Here is a 9,100-nt window from a genome sequence, read left to right as displayed (position 1 = left end):
TTCCTTCTTTTCCTTAGAAGCAGAAGACATTGTAACCAGGGCTTTTCCCCAGCTCCGGGCAGTGTGGGTGTCATTTTTTCACTGGGAGCTTTTACTTCCGGGCTTTCTCAGTGGATGGGATTCCTCTGAATCCCTGAGCTAACCGTCTCAGCTGTGAGGCCCCCGTTATCGCCAGCCTCTAGGCAGCCCAATACATCCTCTCCCTTCCTCCATAGGCTGTCCCAGCCAGCCTCAACTCAGCTTCTCACAGCAGGGCCTGCCTGCCTTTGCCTTGGAGGCATTATTGGTGACCCTGGGCCCACTTTCCCTTAACCCTGTTCTACCAAGGCTCATTGCAGGGGTCAGGGAGCTCTTCCCAGGAGCCCTGGGCCCTCCACTGGGATGTCCTGTGAGACTGGGGCTTCTGGCCAAGGGGTGGCCGCAGGAACTTAGCAATGAGTTAGGCATGTGTTCTGTGCTGTGGCTGCTCCCCAATCCAGGCAGTGACCGGGGGTGTGTGTCATTGAAAGTTGACATTTGCATATTGAGCTCTTCTTGGCATGCACTGGACAAAGAGTGATGTGCTTAGGCTATGATCTCCTGGAAAAGGGCCAAGAGACCCAGAATGTTTTGTGCCTCTCTAGGGGCTGGCAGGCTGGACTTAAGCAGGGTGCTATCCTGCAGCCTTAGTCTAGTTCTGGGTACAGCATTGTTTGGTGCCTCCGTTTCTCATGGGTCTATCCAGACCCCAGGATCATTAGAAACAGTTCCAGCATGTCTGGGGGTGGGGCTGAGGGGCACTGTCCATTTCCCTCACTTACACACCAACATTAGCTGTGTTATCTTGAACAGGTTACCTCTTTTCCCAATGGGTTTCCTCATCTGCAAAGTGGCAATAGTAATGGCTGTTGTGATAAGTCAAGCTTGTAAGCCCTTGGCACAGTGCCTGGCAGGTAGTAAGTGCTTAGTAAACATTTGTTACTGTTTTTCTTATTTGCTTGAATAGCTCTTTTGGCATGTGGGATCTTCCCAGACTGGGGCACGAACCCGTGTCCCCTGCATCGGCAGGCGGACTCTCAACCACTGCGCCACCAGGGAAGCCCGTCTTACTTAAATTTTAAGCATTATGGAATCTCTTTGTGGGTCATCAGTTCCATTTGACATTTGAAGAAATAGCCACAGAGAAGTAGGATGACTTCACTGAGGTGACACAGCAAGCCAGGGTCAGGTCAGATCTCCTGACTTCCAGGGGTGCTCCCTCCTGGATCCATGGAAATAAATCGAGGGACTTTAACACCTCCAGGCACAGCCCACACTCAAAGTTCCCAGAATACGCTTTGTTCCTCTGGCATACGTTGATCCCTTGGTGAGAACTTGTAGTAAAAACTTATTCCTTCCTCAAGGTCCTGCTCAAATGTTATTGGCTATGTAAAGGAAATTCTCTAGCTTCCCAGACTGAATTAATCCTTCTTGCCTTGTATTTTGGACAGATATCTGGCTAGGCACTTGATATTGTTGTACAACTGAATTGTAATTGACCATGAATTTTGCCAAGTAAAAAACAATGTCTTATGCATCTTTGTATCCCAAACAGTTCAGAGTAGGTGCTCCTTAAATATGTGTTGAATTAATAGTACAAGTAAATATGATCCCATTTAATTCTTACAACAACCCTATGAGCTAGGTACTATTATTGTCCCCATTTTCCAGATAGGAATACTGAGGTTTCGAGGAGTTAAGTAACTTGTCTGAGGTCACACAGCTAGAAAGTGGCTGGACTGTGACTTGAATCTAGATCTTACTATCTCCAGAGCTGAGCTCTTAACCGGTTCTGCGTTCTCTCATACCCATTCACATGGAGCTTTTTCTCCAGGTGATAAATACCTATCCTAAAGTTTCTCAGAAGCTGACCCAGGCCTGCCTGCCAAGAGGGAGGAGTAAGAGGCAGCTGGGGAGTTGCGGGCTGAGCTGGAACAGAAAAACGTGAATAAGGCTCACTGCCTCTATGAAGTTAAGAGGCAAATGTCTTCGACTCCCCTTTCCCTGAGCAGCTGCGTGGGTCAGCCACATATAATGCTGTGGCATGCTGGAAAGCCTTTGCGAAATGGTATCTATTCTCTTGTAGTTGGCCTTTTCCAGGGCCCACGAGTCAGTGGACCTTTGCATGGCCCCTCGCCTGCAATTGCCTCAAGGATGACGCTTTAGGAAACACTTCTTGCCTATTGCTGCTTCAAGTAAATGGAAGTTACCAGTGTTCATCCAGCACCCAGAGTTGGGTCTCACCAAATGACTCTGGGGGGAGATTTCTACATGGAGAAACACCAGTGATAACTTCAGTGGGACTGAAACTAAAGATGTGTGTATAAAGGATAGCTGGAGCTTCTGGAACAGCAGGCTACACAGAAGGGCCCATGTGACCTTGCAGAAGGTCACATAACTGTGTTTGGGCATTGGGATCACCATGACATGTCTCTTAACCCAGTTTTCTAGTTACTTTCAAGGAAGAAACCCATGGCTCCTGCTCAAGGCTCTCATTACAGAGTTTTAGGATTGGAAGGGACTTTAGAAATTAGCTAACCCAGCAAATATATAATATTCATCTTCCTCCTACCCAATCCTGTGCCCATAGCAATGCAGACATCACTAATTGATGGCAGTGTTCTCTCCAGAAAAGCCTAAATGCAGCCTCAGAATCCTTTAATACTTAGTGGTCCAAGCAGTATGGAGTTGGCCATAGACTCCAACCAGAACCTTTAACTTTTAGCTTAGTTCTCTTCACATGGTTCCTTCCTGGGTCTGAGGGAATGGGGAACTTGAGGATCCTGCCTGGGAAATATTGGAGCTTCTGTTTTTATTGGATGTTAATAAGGGCAACCGAAGTCTTGGACAGGATGCTAGATTAAAGATACGAAGTCAAGTTCTGGTCTTGATGTTGCCACAAAGGAGCTGAGTGATCTTAGGCAAGTCGTAACCTCCTTGGATCTCAGTTTGCCTCATCTGTAAAATAAAGGGCTTGAGAGGGGACCACATGATTGCTATGGACCTTCTTTCAGAAGTATGGCTTTGAGATGTTTTGGTATGTCGAGATATGTCGCGGAGATATATGTTTCTTGCTCCTAGGAGGCAGTGTCTGTATGCCCTATATCACCAAGGGCAGATGTGTGACAATCATACTGCCACTTCCCACTGCCATGCCTGTAGCTTATATTGGCAATGTGGACCCCATGTGGACTCAATCTTAGAATCCTCTTCTCAATCTTGAGAATCCTCTTCATCCCTCTTGGTGGGGTGGGGGAGTCTAGGCAGCCACTACCAATTGATTAAAGTTTGTGAGGCAAATAAAAACTATTTGCCATCTGTTATGGGCTGAATCGTGTCCCTCCAAAATATGGGAAATATGGGACTTCATGTTGAAGTCCCAAGTACCTCATAATGTATTTGGAGAGAGGGTCTTTACAGAGGTGGTTAAGTTAAAAGGAGGTCATTAGGAAGAGCCCTAATCCAATACGACTGGTCTCCTTATAAGAAGAGATAACTCGGACAGAAATACGTATGGAGGGAAGATGATGAAGATGCCGGGAAAGGATGATCATCTACAAGCCAAGGAGAAAGACCTGGAACAGATCCTTCCCTCATGGTCTTCAGAAGAACGTCACCTCCTTGATCTTGGACTTGTAGCCTCCAGAACTATAAGAAAATAAATCTCAGTTGCCGAAGTCACCCACTCTAGGGTATCTTGTTAGGGTAGCCCTAGCAGACTCATATATGGTCACTTGCCTACATGGAGTCTGGCAGGCAAGATGCAAACAAAAATACAAAATTGTGAGAGCAGTTCACTTTGCCCTCATTCACCTTGTAAAGCCTGGCCTTGAAGACCTGATAGGGTTTTATTGTCAAGGAGCCAGGAGAGTAAAACTTGGAGAGATATTCCCCTAATTCTATGGCCTTGGGTGAGTCCTTAAACTTCTCTGGACCCCATGTCCTCATCTGTAGAGTGAGACATTTAGATTGGAGCAGATGTCTTCAAAATACTTTATTCAAACAAAATCTTAGGCAGGGGCTTCCCAGGTGGCACAGTGGTTGAGAGTCCGCCTGCCGATGCAGGGGACGCGGGTTCGTGCCCCGGTCTGGGAGGATCCCACATGCTGCGGAGCGGCTGGGCCCGGGAGCCATGGCCGCTGAGCCTGCGCGTCCGGAGCCTGTGCTCCACAACGGGAGAGGCCACAGCAGTGAGAGGTACCGCAAAAAAAAAAAAAAAAATCTTAGGCAGAAACCAAAGAAGTAAAACCTGGATAAACATGAAGCTGTTTGGATAGAGGTGGAAGTGGGGGACCTGGGACTGTCTTCTTTCCTCTATACCCTGGATCCTTAGCACAGCTAGGATTACAAAGGCCCCATCCCAGATCAGAGGTTCTGCAAAGTCAGGAGTCTAACATCTGAGTCCATTGGACTGTGGGACCCTGGGGAGAGGAGCTGTCTCTTAATTAACTTAGCATAGTGCCAGGTTCACAGCAGGTACTCAATAAATGTGAAAAGAAGGGAGGAAATGAAATGATAGGAAAAAGGAAGAGAAGAAAATATTGCTACAGAGTTCTGGAGGGGGCCTGAGCCATTCAGATATCCTCAGGATGTTCTTTTTCATTTTGCTTTGACCTAGAACTTTCTTGCCTTTTCTAGAAACTAAGGCCACAAACTGAAACTCAGTCAGGCACTGGAGAAGTAGAGGTGATTGGAAATGGACTTAAATCTCCAACGAGGCCAAAGGGTTAAATCGCTGTTTCAGACCAATTGGGGATTGATTGGCTGAGAGTTAAAAAGGGAAGTTGGGAACTGGTTGGGAGCTGGGGAGGCGGGTTTTCTTCTGGGCTGCTTGCTAAGGGTTTGGCATTTCACCTGCTAGATGGCGCTGTCCTCTAAGGAAAGACGCCAGCTCTGCTCTAACTGGGCTCAGTCAAGGAAACAGGAACAACTGAAGTTGAAAAGAATTGATGGGCAAGAGGCAGAGGGGATGGAGGATAGCCCTTTCTGCAGCAGCAGCATCTCCTTTTGTGGTGGCTCTGGTTCCCTTTATAGATCTTGTTTTTCAGCGTGTGTGTTCATATACCACACCTGAAAAGTCACAGGGCCTTTTGCTCTGAACAAAAGTGAATAAGAAATATATGTGTGTGTGTGTGTGTGTGTGTGTGTGTGTGTGTGTGTGTGTGTGTGTGTGTTTTGTGAGGAAGGGACAGGGAAGGTCACTGAGCCTACAACTTATAAATGACATGCCCCAGCCCTGGTGTTTGGCCTTGACTTAAACGAGATCAGTGGGAAAAAAAAACAGTCAGTCCTTTCTCCATGCTGCCTGCCAAGCTGGACGCCTCAGACTCCTTGAGCTTTACTCCAAAGCCTCTAGCTCAGCTCCAAATTGCAGGGGCATACTGCTTGTAGGGACCGAGGCTCCCTCTCCCCGGGCACTGTTAGTGTTAGGCTGATGTGTTGGCTCTGGGTCTGCTGAAATCAGGGATGTGGCCTGCAACTACTCCCGCTCTATCAGCAGCCAGAAGGAAGGAAAACAAAGATAAGGGCTGTGGGGATGGAACCAGCAGGGGACCTAAGAGGAGGGACGGGAGGGTTGAGGAAAGACAGGGGACAAGGGAACAAAGAACAGAGGTGAAGGGTGAAGGGGATGGGGGTGGTGAGAGAGGGACACGTAGGACCAGGTGTCCAGAAAGAAAGGAAAGGGCCATGCAGGGGAGCCAGTGGAGGAGAGAGGATGGACCAGTGGAGGAAATGAGAAGACCAGGAAGCCGGAGTGGAGCTTTCAAGTCGGTGCTAAAGCCAGGAAACTTAAAAGGCAGGGGAAGGAGGTTCTGTCAGGAAAACAGGAAAACAGAGGAAGAGGAAGCCTAGTAATTAGAGAAAACCTGACCAAGGGCCCAAAAGGAGAGGAAAACCACTGTGATGGGGAGGTTGCAGAGAAGCAAGGCAGCAGGTAGTGGTAGCAAGCTTTGAAGCAGGAGGGTGGAAGCAACGGAGGCAGAGAGCAGTGCTGGGAAGGAGAAAAAGAACGAGGAGATGGAATGCGCAAAACCCAGCACGGTGGAGAGCAAGGGAACTGGGAAGGAACCAGTAAAAGAATGCTAACCTTATGGTCGTAAAAACCAGAATGTGTGTATTTTGGCCTGCGGCCATGGTCCAGGAGACACAGCGTGGCTTTTAAGCAAGTCGTGGAGTGGTTGTGTCCACACGTTAGTAGCTTGTCCTGGTCTGCTGCTTTGAAATGCAGCTGCTCTGAGTTGCCCACTTGTTGGCTGGTAGACTGTTACTGGGGACATCAGATGAAACCCACTCTCCACACCAAAGGTATCCCCGCTCAATTTATGGTGCTCTAAGTTCAGAGACACCAATTTTTCTTCCAGGGCAGTCGCTGCCCTTTGCAGGCCAAGAGTTGAGATGTGTATCCTGCGGGGTGACCTGCTCGCTGTCTCTTGAATCAGTGGTCCCTTGGAGGATGTTTCTCGGTGAGACTGGTGCAGAGGCTCTGGAAGGGCAGAGGGGGTGATATGTTAAAGGTAATACAGGATGGAGGTTAAGGGAAGGGACCCTGGAGTCTGATAACCACAATTTGGTTCCTTGTTTTACCATTTTACTGTATAAACTAGCATATATTTCTTAGCCTCTCTGAGCCTCAATTACTCATCTGTAAAATTGGGCTCATAATTATACCTAACTCATAGGGTTCTGATGAATCTTAAATGAGATAATCTGTGGGGCTAGCAGAGTGGCTAGATCATATAGATGCTCATTAAATGTTAGCTGTTTTTTTTATTATGTTTTATAGAACAGAAAACTCTGTGTGTGTGTGTGTGTGTGTGTGTGTGTGTGTGTGTGTGTGTGTTTGGGGGGGATCAGTCCTTGAATGAAGAGTAAGGGGCTTAGATTTTTTTTAAATTTAATTTTATTTATTTTTTTATACAGCAGGTTCTTATTAGTTATCCATTTTATACATATTAGTGTATATATGTCAATCCCAATCTCCCAATTCATCCCAACACCACCACCCCCCTGCCAATTACCCCCTTGGTGTCCATACGTTTGTTCTCTACATCTGTGTCTCTATTTCTGCCCTGCAAACTGGTTCATCTGTACCATTTTTCTAGGTTCTACATATATGCGTTAATATACGGTATTTGTTTTTCTCTTTCGGACTTACTTCACTCTGTATGACAGTCTCTAGTTCCATCCACGTCTCTACAAATGACCCAATTTCATTCCTTTTTATGACTGAGTAATATTCCATTGTATATATGTACCACATCTTCTTTATTCATTCATCTGTCGATGGACACTTAGGTTGCTTCCATGACCTGGCTATTTTAAATAGTGCTGCAGTGAACATTGGGGTGCATGTGTCTTTTTGAATGATGGTTTTCTCTGGGTATATGCCCAGTAGTGGGATTGCTGGGTCATATGGTAATTCTATTTTTAGTTTTTTAAGGAATCTCCATACCGTTCTCCATAGGGGCTGTATCAATTTACATTCCTACCAACAGTGCAAGAGGGTTTCCTTTTCTCCACACCCTCTCCAGCATTTGTTGTTTGTAGATTTTCTGATGATGAAGAGGCTTAGATTTGAAGGTATTTTAGCAAGAGAATGATCTGTGCAAATCATTGTTTGTGAAAATAGATCCAGCAGTGACATATGGCTCCTTTGGGGAATAGGAGAGACCATTTTGGTGACCAGAGCATGCATGAGATAGTGGCTGCCTGGACTAGGGATGGGGGTGGTGCTGAAAAAAATGTAAAGGGTATTTTGAGACGCAGCCCAAACCCCAAAACCTTTATGATTGGATGGACAGGTGGTGGGAGAGGGACATTTTAAGCATGACTCCAAGGTTTGGGGGCCTAGAACAGGGGTCAGTGGGAGCTCTCAAGCTAAGAATGAGTTTTTACATTTTTAAAGGATTGTTAAAAAAAAACAAAGAAGAACTCATGACAGAGAAAGGATGTGGTCTGCAAAGCCTAAAATATTTCCTATTTAGCCCTTTACGGAAAGAGTTACCCTATCTCTGGCCCAGCCTATGGTATCAGAAGATGATTTTTCCCCAGAAATCAGGAAGCCTGGAGAGGTAAAATGTCCCCCAGAAAATTAGAGCATTGGGACTAAAGCTGGAGCGAGGTTTGTGTGAAAAATATACAAATTTGGGTCATATATTCATTCCACAAATATTTTTTGAATGTGGCTCAGGAGATTGACAGACCTGGTTGAATGCTGGCTCCATCTTCCTACCTGTCACCTTCACCAAGTTATGAATGTCTGTGTGTCTCACTTTTTTCCACTTGTAAAATGTGGATGACAATTATACTTGCCTCCTGGAATTTTTTTTGGAAGATTAAATGTGATAAGACATGTAAAGTCTTTAGGCAGTGTCCGGCACACACTGCATAATAAATATTAACTTTTATTGTTATTGGTAACCTAGAAGCCCGGAGATGGAAATGAACATGGCGTGTGCTAAACAACAGTAAGAGGGTGAACTGGTTTGGTAAATAACAGTAAGCAAATATCACTTGCCATTATTATTATCATCAATATCATCACTCTTTTCCTGTTGTTAGAACTTGGGGTCTGGTCTTGGGACCTCAGTGTTCTCATTCGTAAAGCATGAGGTTTGCTAAGATCTCTTCCAGCTCTGTCTTTTTAATTTTTTGTCAATTCCTTGGTCCTTCCCCATTTCACTTTCTCCCTTCCCTCTGTGCAATGACAAACACACTTAACTCTCTTTGACATTTCTGATAGCCAGGTCATCTCTTCCCCATCCTCTTTAAAAATCCTGATCATGTAAGAGCTGATTCTGTTTTCCCTCCATTCCCAGTGAGCTCTTCCTTTTGCAGCCCCTCCCCCTTCGGGCATTTCCAACAAAAGAGTCTGGTCATTTTTCATGCAGTATCAGCCACACGTCAGCCTCTGAAGCATTTGTCCTTGATTCTCTGAGTGTCGGAAGTTCTCCGTCTTCCCACTAGGACTTTCTGAGAGCATGGAGTGGATCCCAGAATTTCTAATCCTCCCTGCTGCAACTGAGCCTCTTCCCACACTTTGAGAAAAAGGATTGGGAAAAAAATGCCCGTGGAGGAGTAA

This window comes from Neophocaena asiaeorientalis, unplaced genomic scaffold (assembly GCF_003031525.2).
Source record: "Neophocaena asiaeorientalis asiaeorientalis breed wild unplaced genomic scaffold, Neophocaena_asiaeorientalis_V1.1 scaffold336, whole genome shotgun sequence".
Classification (NCBI taxonomy): domain Eukaryota; kingdom Metazoa; phylum Chordata; class Mammalia; order Artiodactyla; family Phocoenidae; genus Neophocaena; species Neophocaena asiaeorientalis.
The sequence above is the reverse complement of the archived record's forward strand: the minus strand, read 5'-3'. Positions refer to the sequence as shown.